At 38.0% G+C, this 13,432-nt stretch overlaps 1 protein-coding gene across 1 annotated transcript in view; it reads left to right on the forward strand.

Annotated features, from left to right (window-relative positions):
* The first annotated feature begins 270 nt into the window (after nt 1–270).
* LOC120539439 (synapsin-3-like) overlaps nt 271–13,432 on the forward strand; it is an 842,044-nt gene continuing 828,882 nt past the window's right edge. Inside the window, exon 1 of the mRNA XM_039769493.1 lies at nt 271–866. The gene's annotated coding sequence lies outside the window, so the exon portion shown is untranslated. The remainder of the gene's footprint in view (nt 867–13,432) is intronic.

Below are 13,432 nucleotides of genomic sequence, written 5' to 3' on the forward strand. Positions count from 1 at the left end.
AGAAGAAACCTTGACAACCTTTTAAGACGTTTCTGGACGGGAACAGCTTGGCTATTTGCTAAACAAACGAGCCTGATGGATTAAATGGTCTCCTCTCGTTTGTCAGATGTCTTATGTACCGTGCCAATCGTTTTCTGTGTCAAACTGGCACATTCTTTCTCCGCTTTCCTAGGCTGTTAAGTTAAACAGTGAGGTTGTGTGGCCGGGCTTGCGCTGACATTAGGTCCAATGTTGCTGCCGGCTTTGAATACAGCAAGGATTAGGCTACTGCAATGAGGTCTGAGAAATGGATGGTTGGAATAGCTGAATGGAAGAACCTCCTTATATTCTTTAAAGAAAAAATATCAATGTAAATGTAAAACAAATGCCAGCGGGTGTCAATGGAGATAAAAGCAGCTCTGCAGAAGAGAATAATTCAGACACTTCGGCAAAGCAATTAAATACAAAGCAAGAAGCTCGCTCACAATTCTACATTGAATACGAGCTGCCTTTAATGAGAATAAAGTACAGGCAAGTGGCAGAAGAGCGCCGGAATCCCTCGAATAAATGACCGCACGTTCTCGTTTTTCTTTCTCTTTGAGCGCCGGGATCCCCACGCGCGCTGTCGTCGCGCTGCTGACATTTGAGAGGCTGAAGCAGCTGGACTCGTAAAATATTGATGTTCTTCTCATATGGGCAAAAGGAGGGATCTAATTTAATTTTCAATAAGAAGAAAACGAAAATCCACCAATAGGATGAAAAGCTAAACGAAGCCAATCTGCGCGCTCCCGGCATGCTTTGTTAGCAAGGGGAGCCGCGGAGATCAGGGGAGTAGCGCCGCGTTTCACTGAGCAGGGCGGGTAGGGAGGAGCGCTGATTATTCCCAGGTAAGAAATTACGGTTCTTTATAACACGACCATGGGCACCTTTGAAGCGCATATATAGTAGAAGACGTGGAGCGTTGATTTGGGATCTTTCTCTGTATTTTCTTAGTTTGTATTAGCGCATCGCCTCGTGTTTTAGTCTTGCCTTTACCGTTTGTGCGAGGTGGCAAGCAGTTGTGTGAAATGTGCAAGAATGCGCTTTCGAGCTTCTCACAGTTTCACAAGTAGAATCTGCATTAGGCTTTGAAGGATGCATTACATGTAATGCAGTTTCATCCTTTCATGTAGGCGGCTGCAACCTGCAAGCTGAAGATCGCATCTCGGGCATCAACTGTCTCATAAACTATGCTACTGATTACCGGTTGTCACCAATTCAACAGATGCGTTTTTTTGTGTCGTCGCTACTGGACCAGCTGTGCTCTTGTCAACTTGATCGGTGTGACAATAGCGAAAATAAACGCGTCCTCAGTGAGGCACTTGTTGAAATTGGAGAAGGATTTCACTCATCTTTGCTTTTTGTCCGACAGCGGGGTTAAGAGGGCTGGGCGGGGTTGTTAAATATTAAAAGTCTCCGATGACGTGCGTGTACACTTGCCTGCCAGTTGTATTTTGTTTCATTCAATCAATTATGTCACTTTCTGAGACTCGATCGAAAGCTAATTACAAATCGATAAAGAAAAGTCCATACAAACTCACTCGTGGAGGCTGATATGTGTTCTCCATTGATGTAATGTATTATGCAAGGGTGTACGTTGTAGAATTTATTTTAATTGCATATGTGATCTTATTGTTAGCATTATATAAAATTCACGCTGATTATCTTAAGGTGCACACAACAAGACCTGTCATGCTTGTGGATTCGTTATGCTTTTTATTGTTGCCTGTTGGAATAATTACTGGCAGCAGGGTGGAGTGGTGCATAGTGCTGCTACCTCAGAGCTCCAACCTAATGGGTTTGAATTCCAGCCAGCATACTGCATGTGTTGAGTTGATGTCTTCTCCATGTGTATCCATATTTTTCCGGTTTTTCTTAAAAAAAGTGTGTGCTATGATTTTTGGCACCTGTATCCATCCATCCATCCATCCATTCTCCAACCCGCTATATCCTAACTACAGGGTCACGGGGGTCTGCTGGAGCCAATCGCAGCCAACGCAGGGCGCAAGGCAGGAATCAAACTCCGGGCAGGGCACCAGCCCACTTCACTAGTACAGCCAGGGTTTGGTTACCAAACCTCTCCCAGTGGTACCCCAGCCATTCCATGTATTTGTTAAATTCCACCAACAGCATGCCTGACTCAGATGTATTCCTGGGGTACAATTTAAGAAATTCAGTGTGTCTATCAAACAGTAGACACAAATGCTGTTGCCTCAGCAATAGCCTCTGAAGCTGCTAATACATTTTAACAAATATTATATCTTAGTTTTGTATCAACAAGGTTATAGCCAGCAAGTAACAACACATGAAACTGGATTTTGAAGAATGTTATGTTCATGCTGCCATAAATAAATGTTCAGAAACTGGGCAACCTAAAGAATACAAGGTAGAAGGTCCAAAAATCTGTTTACGTCTGATGAACAGTATGTAAAGGTCAAGAGAGAGTGATGTACTTGCTCAACACTGAACAGAGTCGTCTGGCACCAAAGTGCTCCCTTTGGCAATGCAAAAACGTTATAAAACAAATGGTCTTGTAGGTCACGTTGCAGCTCATAAGCCATTCTTTTCAAAAGTTAATAAGCAGAAGGGAGTCCAGTATGTAAAGGACCATAAAGCATGGAATAACCAATGTGGGTACAAAGTTTTATAAGGTGATGAGTCCAAATTAGATTTTTTTTTTTTCACAAAGACACATGTATGTCAGAATAACAGCTAATGAGTACACTAATGCTTCTCTACAGAGCTTTGTTAAGAATATTCGTGGCTCTGTCATGATCTTGGGGTCCATTTCAGGCAGTGATCTCAAACTCCGGACCTGGAGGGCCGCAGTGGCTGCAGGTTTTCATTCTAACCCTTTTCTTAATTAGTCACCTGTTTTTGCTGCTAATTAACATCTTTTGAATTAATTTTAATTGACTTGCTCTTGAACACACCGATCCCGCAATTGTTTGTTTTTTTTTAATTAGCAGCCAAATAATAACGAGATATAAAATGAGCCAAAACAGGACCAGCAAACTGTATCCATCATACAATATCTGAAAATAAAGAAAGATGAAGGTCTTAGGAATGCTAATCTTCTCAGGTTCTCAAAACATTTTAACAGTGCTCTTAGAAAAGAGAAAATCAAAAATTTTGGAAATGTATGCCATTGCACAATGAGAACAGCAAAAAGACATGGAATTAAAAAAATGGGTTTAATTAACAACAAGAATGGGCTCCTAATTGGCTCCTAATTAAGCAACTGGTTGGAGTGAAATTGGTTGGAGGTTGTCTGTTGGTTCACCCACTTTACATTTCACTTCTGTTTGGGTGCCATTTAAGGAAAGAAATGAAGCAATTCAGAGCAACAAATCCTAAAAAAACGAGTCAATTAAAGGAAAAGGAGTTAATTAGCTGCAAAACATGGTCAGCAACTAAGAAAAGGGTTAGAATAAAAACCTACAGTTACAGTGGCCCTCCAGGACCGGAGTTTGAGACCACTGGTGTAGGGGGATCTGTGCAAAACTGATGGAATGATATCTGCTGTGGAGTATAAACAGATTTGGATTCATCATGCTGAATCTTCAGGAAAATGGCTTATTAATAAAAAACATATCATCCACTAAGGTAACAGCCTCAAGCAGAATTCAAGTGCTATTAATAGGAACTGGGAATGGACATCAGCAGATGGAACTCTTAACATTATTGGATTGGTCTGATTGGTCATCCCAGAGCTGTGATCTCAACATAACTGAAGCTGGGCACAGTCACATAGGGAGCCAAAGTTTAGGGATGAGGTACCTCAAATCCCTATAAGTCGTTTGGGAGAATTAACCAGAGGACTACTTGAAAAAGTTACACAGGAATGTACCAAAGTGAATTGCTTCAGTTTTGTATTATAAGAGAGGCCTTACAAAATGTTTAAAAACACAGGACATTCTTGTTACATTTTATTGTATCAATATTTATTTATGTTATATTCCAATGTTATGTAACATTTTCACAAGCAAATGAATTGTTAAGTGCCTAAATTTAAAAATTATTTTCTTGTGAAGCTGAATTCTCATAGTATACTATATTATACAATTTTTCACCCACATCAAATCAACTTAAACAATCATATAGGGTGGTCCAGATCTAATTATACAAATTTCATTACGTTATAACTTAAGTTTATTACATAGAAAATCACCCAAAAAACGCCAGACCATCGAGAAGTGTGTGAACTGACGACACGAAGAATCATCTTCACGCCAAACTGGAATTGTCCCTGCATAAATCAAAGTCATCCAGACGATCTGGACCACCCTGTTTATGTGTATATATATATATATATATATATATATAAATAAATAGCAAATGTGCAAGGACAGTATGTTGGTGCAGCAGTTAGCCCTGCTGTCTCCTGGATCCAGCTGCCTGGGCTGGAATCTCTCAGACACCTGTTGTCTGTGTGTACTTTGCACGTTATCCCCATGGTCTCCTTTCACATCCCACAAAGATGACCAGATTGTACAGGTCATCGTACGTTTATGTATTCACTGTAACACACTTTTCTGCCTGAGTGATGCAATTCATCAGTTTATTCTCATTTTAATGTTTTTATTTTAATAATATAACTATAAAAAAGACCATGATTACAAAAAAAAGGACAAAAACATTCTTAGTATGTATTGTAGTCTAGTGTAATGGAATTCAGATATTTGTTTTCAACCATTTCTCAAAGCAGAGGTCAAATTCTGCTTTTAGTCAAACTCCTGTTATGAATAAGCATTGTAGTATTTCCCAGTTTCTACTTCTGTTTCACTAGTCCAGTATTATCCAAAAATGGTTTGCTGTCGGTTTGGTTCCTGCCTTGTGACTGGTGTTGCTGGGATTGACTTCAAACCTCTCAACTGGACAATGCCGGTACACAAAATGATTAAATGCATTTTTTTCTACATAGAAGGGACTTAATTGTCTTTTGTATTTTATGAGTCCATGTGCTCTAAAAGCATACACTCTTTTATGTTGTATTTTATTTTTTCTTCTTGTGTTTTGCTAATAACTTTATAGCTTATTGAGCTATGATGCACTGATCAAGCTTCCAGCCAATGTTGAATGTTTATGGCAAGAAAAAGGTGATGCAGGCCATTGGGCTGCCATTTTGGCTCCATCATACCTCTGTACCAAAGATGCACCACTAGTGACTTAATGGGAACAATTTTGTTGCTTTCATACCTTTTTATATTTTAAAAATAAAATTTGCAAAAAGTAATACTATGACATAATGTTTTCAAGTCCACTTAAAGGATAAGTTTGGTATTTTTCATATTTAAGGTATTACTTCACAAAACATACTATATATGCATTTGCCATGCAAGATTATGTTCTAAAGTTAACCACTGTGACAGATAGGTGGCACTGTCGTCTCCTTGAACCCTCAGATCAGACACCAGACACGAGGTAAAAGTCCAAATGTTGACTTTATTATTATAAATAAGTGCACAAAGCACCCTCCACTCCACACTACTCATATAAATCAATATAATACACAAACAATAATCAATCCTTCACTCCCAGACGCGTTGTTCCCTTCTTCCCACTCAGCTCGCCCGTCTGGGATCTCCCAATGTTCTTTATAGTCCTCGACCCGGAAGTGTTTCTCTCTCTCTGTCCATGTGACTGGCAACACTTCCGGGTTAGATAAAAACTCCTTTTCTTAAACCCTGGGCTGTAGGCAAAATAGTCCTTGATCCTCCCTGCAGTGTCCTCTGACGGCCCCCATGGTATCCAGCAGGGCTGTGAATAAACACTCCATTGTCCATGATTCCCTGCTGGCATTCGGGGCACCTCCATGATGTAGAGAGGGCTCCATCTGGTGGCCTGGGAGTATGGCCGGCCATATACCACACCTCCTTCTATAAATTTAAAAATATATCATGCCTACTCGGACACTTTACAATGGAGGGTTATGGGGCACCGGAGGAAAAGCTTTTTTTTTTTTTTTTTCCTTGTGGAAAGGATACATTTTTTATTCGCTTATGCAAATTCTCATGCAAAAACAGAAGTAAATCGAAAAAGAAATTGAACCACATGGCATGAAAAATATACCACAGTTTCATGTGTCATGAAGAAACCATGTACTGGGGAATGAAAGGCTGTTGTGCAGGGAGACTAAATGCAGACCTATTGCTCTTCTTTTAAAATGGCTGAATCTTATGATATTTCTTTTCTTTTTTTGTTTTAATTAAACAAGAAGCTTCTTAAAGAAAGGAGAGAGTCACTGATTATGAAATTCCTTTGAACAAAAACGGAGCCACATACAGTAGGTACTTGGAAGATTATGTCTGGACTCATTGGGCACAGTGACAAAGGAGATATGCAGTAACTCAAAGTTCAGTGCTAACCACTTATTTTCTGTATTCTTGGGCATTAGAGTTACAGTAGTCCCATTCACATAAGCATTCACTCACTCTAAAGGGTGTTAACTCTTTCCATGATGGACTCTAGAGTAAACGTTGCTTTATTTAATCATAAAATGTATTAGCTTGGAAGTGGAATTGTGTCATAGTGATTATCACTGGCACTTCACAACACTTGGAAGACTGATGATCTCCTTTCTGGGATGATGTTTACATGGCATGTTCATATCCATCCTGAGTTGGTGTGTATTTAATGTCTTTGTTTGGGACATGTTTTATGTTTCTGGATGATTCCTGCCTTGTATCCATTACTTTTAGGATAGTCTCTAGCTTTCTGTAACCTTAAACACAAAAAATATGATTAAAACTTAATAACAGTATGTGTGATATTTCTCTATGATATGCAGTGTAGCCAAGGAGGAAAGTTTGTGAACCACTTTTGAGGTCAGGAGTGCCCAGGGAACTTCCCTGGCAAAGTGTCCTTACAAGTAAGCCTCCCAATACCAACTTAATTGTCCAGGTTAGTTGTTCATCATAGTAGGTGACAGGTGATCATTTTTAAACCAACGGCTCTGTCTGCTGCCACTTCTCTCCCTCTGGGGTGTTTTTAAACCCTCCCCCCCATATATTTTTATGTTCAAGGTGTAATTAACTTCTAATAATCAACAATTACTAGATGGGGACATACCTTGCCAATCAGTGGTCCCATGATTTAATCAGGGCATCTTACCATCCACCTCCTGCCTGAGTCACTTCGATTGTGCTGAAGGTGCAGTTGCTGTGAGCTCCTCCTTTACATCAGTCAATTGCAGCGTACAGTCATATACACAATTTCATATTCACTCACAAGATTAGTTTAGATTGACCATTTAACCTAGCCTGATGTGTGTTGGTGGAAATGGGAAGAATATACAGTCTTGACCAAACACTGGCTAGAAATGAAGCCTTAAAAATACAAAGCATTAGTGCTTACCACTATGCCAATGTTCACACAACTTAATTACAGAGGATTATGATATCCTCTTGAACTCCTTGTATTTGCACACAAGGTCTTGTTTTCTATTCAATAAAGACTCCATTATTGCACTCTTTCTATCCCACACTTAGGTATACAGTTTGTGTAAATGTACTTTCTGAATCTGAAGCTTTACAGGTCCACTCAATCTTCAAACTAATAATTTAAGTTTAATGCCTTTTTATAGATATCATGCCATGCTTTTTTCCCTATAATCTTATGTTGTTTTGATGTTTCTTCAATTCATAACTTGACTGACTTGATCAGCATCAGTCGACGAGCTGATGGCGGAGACTAAATCTCCGATAGTGAGCTTTCAAGTCCACCTTCTTAGCCACTGTCTCACTGGTTACCACCTACCATCTGTTCCGCTATTTTGATTTATGCAGGCTGCTACTTGTAAAAATCCACATCTGCTTTGAAAAATTAGGAAGGGGGGCTCCCAACCTCCTGCTTCTATCCTAATTATGGAACATATAACAGATCCAAAGGGGGATGTGTCAGTAATAGGGCTAAGGACCTTTATTTAATTGCATGTATACTGAGGTTAGAACCATTTTTCATTTAGATCAGTGGCCTGGGTACTCTTTGCACACAGCAAAGTTAATTGAATTGTTTAGATTCCAGGAGTGATTGGGCTTAGGGAGTACATTGGCAACCTGCAGTCCATTTCTTTGTTTCATTTCAGTTCCTCAGTCAATAAGCCAAAGTTCCTGCCAGTAAAATGTTAGAAATTGGTCCCTGGGACAACAAGATATTTAGAGAAATAAGGATTAGTGTAATATATTATTCTATTAAAATTATGTTGAAAGCCATTCCCAGAAGCCAATCCACTTGGATATGAAGTAATCTGGATATACTGTATTTTTATGTGCACAAATTGATTTCCATTTTAATAGTAAACAGATACAATGGGTATATTAACATGTCACTTGTACTTGAAAAATATGAGATAATTTATGAAATTGTTGTAGGTTTATTACAAGTAGTAGAATGCTGTAACTTGTTTTTTAATTTAGCAAAGGTTTTGGACACTTAACTCCAGCTTTGATATACATCATATTCCTTGCACTGTCTTTATCAGCTATAGTATAACTGAGGACCATTTTTTAGTTTGTCTTAACGTGGTAGTCTGTTGGAAGCAGAAAATACATTCTGCACATTCAGTCTGAAAGAAAATCTTGAATCACACATTCTTGCACAGTGTGAAATCTGCAAATATTCTGATGAAATGTTCTGTAATGAAAGAAAATGGTAATGGTTTGTTATTTGCACATAGGAGTAAGTTTTTAAAATAGGTGTTAATCATAATTCTCAAACTGTGAAGATCCCCAAAATAAAATCCCCAAATCTGTTGTCAAAATCCCCACATGAGAAAGGGTCCTTTATCCTTTGGCTTGTGAAACAAAATGGGCAAATAAAGAATTAAAATGAAATGGAAGTCTTATTACTTGAAAATGTAGCAAAAGAAGGTCTGAATAGCACAAAAGGCACAAAAGGAGTTTCCTACTAAAACAGGCAATCCAGTGGCCAGTCTGCATACACAGTTTCAAAGAAAGGTTTTTAAAAAAAAAAAAACTCAAAATGCACCTCATAACAATAATCAAAAGAGAACTCGCCTTGGTTGAAAACATATTGTTGAAGACAGTCCCTTAATGATGATGGACATATGACCCTGTCTGCTTGGGGGACTACCAACAAAGCCCAGATACATATAAACACAATAATAAAATTAAAAATGCAGAATAATGCAAATAGTAAACATAAATATCAATATTAAAATAAGCAAAATAATCAAACATGAACAAAAAAGACACTTAAAAGGAATATCAACATAAGCCAGGGAAGGAATTCAGGCTAAAACTCTTAACTCAGTATTTATTGAAGTCTAGTGTTATTTGGAGTCTTCTTCCCAGGTGAACAGAGCATGGCTGCTTTGGTTGCAACCTGTTCCTGAGTTAGTCAGTCATAATTATAAAGTCATTGTATGCTTTTGTTTTATTTTTTTAACTGGTTTTTGTTCAATTTCTTCATTTAGAATACAGGTACTGTAACTATTGTTCTCTATCTGCACTCAATTTTTGTACAAAATATGAAGATTCTCTAGATGGTCAAAAGTTTGTGGACAACTGACCTATCATACCTATCCGAGCTTGTTGGAAATCCCAATCCAAAATCATTGGCATTAATATGGAGTTAAACCTTGAAAATTAGCCTTAGAACATTATCCCTCCTGCATTAAACTCTGTAATAGGCACTGTGTAGTGTTGAAGGTAGCGTTCTCCTGTCATCTGCCAAACCCTGATTCGTCTAGCATACTGCCAGATAGTGAATTCTGATTTGTCGCTCTAGATACACGTTTCCACTGTTCCAGAGTACAATGGCAGTGTGCTTTACCGCACTACAGCTGATGCTTGGCATTGCGCATAGTCAGGCTTATGTGCAGCTGCTCAGCCAGTGAAGCCCATTTCATGAAGCGCCTGACACACAGTGCTTATGCTGATGTTGCTTCTAATAGGTAGATTGAAACTCTGTTGTAAATGATATAAAAGAGGATATTTTATATATATATATATATATATATATATATATATCAACAACAACAACAACATTTATTTATATAGCACATTTTCATACAAACAGTAGCTCAAAGTGCTTTACATATTAAAGAATAGAAAAATGAAAGACATAATTATAAAAATAAATCAACATTAACATCGAATAAGAGTAAGGTTCAATGGCCAGGGGACAGAAAAACAAAAAACTCCAGACGGCTGGAGAAAAAAATAAAATCTGTAGGGATTCCAGACCATGAGACCGCCCAGTCCCCTCTGGGCATTCTACCTAACATAAATGAAACAGTCCTCTTTGGATTTAGGGTTCTCATGGAAGGGCTTGAATGATGATGATGGTCACGTAGACTTCTTCCTTTTAATCCGTCCATCATTGTTGGAGCATCATGAAGCTTTGAGTAGGTGGAGGTGGCGCAGGCCGCCACCACAAAGAAACCAGAAAAAGAAACAGAAAAAGAGAGTAGGGGTCAGTACCGATTTTAGAGCCACCATGAATAGTTGTTATGATGAATTGAACATACAGAGTATCAGGATTAAGTTAAATTACGATTAAAATGAAGTTATAAAAAGGCCATGTTAAAGTAATGTGTTTTCAGCAGTGTTTTAAAGTGCTCTACTGTATCAGCCTGGCGAATTCCTATTGGCAGGCTATTCCAGATTTTAGGTGCATAACAGCAGAAGGCCGCCTCACCACTTCTTTTAAGTTTTGTTCTTGGAATTCTAAGGAGACACTCATTTGAGGATCTGAGGTTACGATTTGGAATATAAGGTGTCAGACATTCCGATATATAAGATGGGGCGAGATTATTTAAGGCTTTATAAACCATAAGCAGAATTTTAAAGTCAATCCTGAATGACACAGGTAACCAGTGTAGTGACATCAAAACTGGAGTAATGTGTTCTGATTTTCTTTTCCTAGTTAGGATTCTAGCAGCTGCATTCTGCACTCGTTGCAAACGATTTATATCTTTTTTGGGTAGTCCTGAGAGGAGTGCGTTACAGTAATCTAGTCGACTGAAAACAAACGCGTGAACTAATTTCTCAGCATCTTTCAGTGATAAAAGAGGTCTAACTTTTGCTATGTTTCTTAAGTGAAAAAATGCTGTCCTAATGATCTGATTAATATGTGATTTAAAATTCAGATTACAGTCAACAATCACCCCTAAGCTTTTTACATATATATACATACTGTATGCTTCACCACTCTGTGCTCCTGATCTTTAAATTTTCTTCCACTTCATAGATGAGCTGTTGTTGCTCCTAGATGCTTCTACTTCACAATATTATCACTTACAGTTGACCAGGGCAGGTCTAGCAGAGCAGAAATTTCATGTAGTGGATTGTGGCAAAGGTGGCATCCCATGACAGTTCCATGTTTACAGTCACTGAGCTTTTTGCTACGATTCTCTCTACTGCCAGTGTTTGTCAAAGGAGATTGCATGGCTATGTGCTTGATTTTTTGCAACTGCTAACAGGTTGCTGAAATACTGGAACTCAATAATTTGGAGTGGTATCCCAATACTTTTAGCCATATAGTGTACCATTCAAATCTGTCCATCAAAATTAAAAAAAAAAACTGTACCATAATTTGGAGTTAAGCATTCATTTTTTCTGCTTTTAAAATGCATGTACAAGAGAAAAAACAGTTCCAAATGCAGCTGATTAACTTTATTTTTTATTGACCCATGCATCTGGTCAACAAAACTCACTTTTCATTGATCTTTCTAGACAGTAATTAATAACAAGCAATGCACAGTCACTGTTTTTTACGATGTTGATTATAAATAAATAAAATTATTCAAGGAACAAAGTCTGGGTCGGGGGGAGTAAAGAAATGTTAGCTGGAATTAAAAATGTTGGATTGAAAAATCTGGATGTGAAAATGGCCACAATAAAGATTTTGGGGATGTTTCTGTTGTTGCATTGTCATTTATACAGCAGCTCATATAAAGAGTTTTGCATTTTTAATCTTTGTCCATCTGCCCATTTACTGAAATTCCTTATAACTGAGAGTCATGGGGAGCTGGACCTCCCTAAAATCAGGCACAATGCATAAACCTACCTTGAAATTGGGTACCACTACACACAAGTGCAAATGGAGTCATGTGAAATTAAGTTTTAGTTCCTGCCTACTTTACTTTGTATAAATGTAAATGTCATAAGATAGGGTAGGTTTTAAATTACAAAATTGCTAAATGCGATATTTGAAAACAAGAAATTCTGCTTTGAGTTAAGAAGTGTTGTTGCGGGTTTTGGACTAGTGTTAGTATCTGCTGATCTAGGTGAGATTGGCTCACGGTTATGGAAGATGTCACAGTCAGAACAAATGTCTAATCCCCAAGAAGTTCCTTGATTAGTTCTTTTTTTGTTTTTAATATTACATGAAGTGGTTGGTACATCCTAATGCCTAAATGGATAATTGAAGAAAGAAAATGTATCAAGATGAGTAAACAAAACATTTTCTCCTTTTATACTCATAATATTGTTCAAGGGAAAGGCTAGGGCAAGTTATAATACATACTTATACTAATTCTCCTGCCTGAGATAATTAAAATTTGATGACATTATAATGATAAGTGTTTTAATGGACTCATTGAGTTATTCTTCATGATTCAAAATTTCCTTCCTTGTCCTTGTGTTCATGCTTAAGAACTAATTTTCTTAACAGCTTTGATCCACCGTAGTGATTGTCTTCATATTTTAAACACTTCAGTCATGTATATGTACTCCGTAACGCCTTTAAGTAAATTTATTTCAGTGATCTTTTCTAGAGTTTGCGGATACACCATAATAATTTGCAACACCATTTAAGGGAAAACAAAAACAAAACTTTCAGAGGTGACAAGGCAGTATAAAAGAACCATCATGGCCATCATGGTGTCCCTCTGAATTAATAATAGACCAAAGGGTACAAGCATATAAAAAATGTAATGCACATAGGATACGGATGAACTAATGGTGAATGCCAAGTTCAAATAAATGATAAACAAAACCCTACTGTCACCTTTGGATCTTCCTGCATTGGTCTGAACCTCCTTCTGCATTTTAGGATGGCTCATTCACTTAACAGCTTTTAAGGTACCACTGATGCACTCGTTTTTTTTAATTTCCACCATTTGTAAACCACTTTTCAGTCTTTCAAACAAAATTGTGGCTTCAGTCGTTTTGCTAGTGAAATTTTGCTCCAACCAAAGTATCTAATTATAAACTCACTTGGCACTGTGGTATGAGGAAGCTTTGTAGCTACTCCTTGGCTCCAGTTTCCCAGGCCTAAGAATAACTTGTTAAATGTTTGGGACTACCAGGCAGTGGAATTTTCTTGGAGGCATCTGAGCTTACAGGTCCACATCCCAGCTGCTTCTGTGCCGTGTCTCTTGAAAAGTGGCACAGAACACGGTCAATTTAAAATGGCCCCTTCTACAAGTCCATGTTAGAAGGTCACT

Source organism: Polypterus senegalus, chromosome 11 (assembly GCF_016835505.1).
Source record: "Polypterus senegalus isolate Bchr_013 chromosome 11, ASM1683550v1, whole genome shotgun sequence".
NCBI classification, from domain to species: Eukaryota; Metazoa; Chordata; class Cladistia; order Polypteriformes; family Polypteridae; genus Polypterus; species Polypterus senegalus.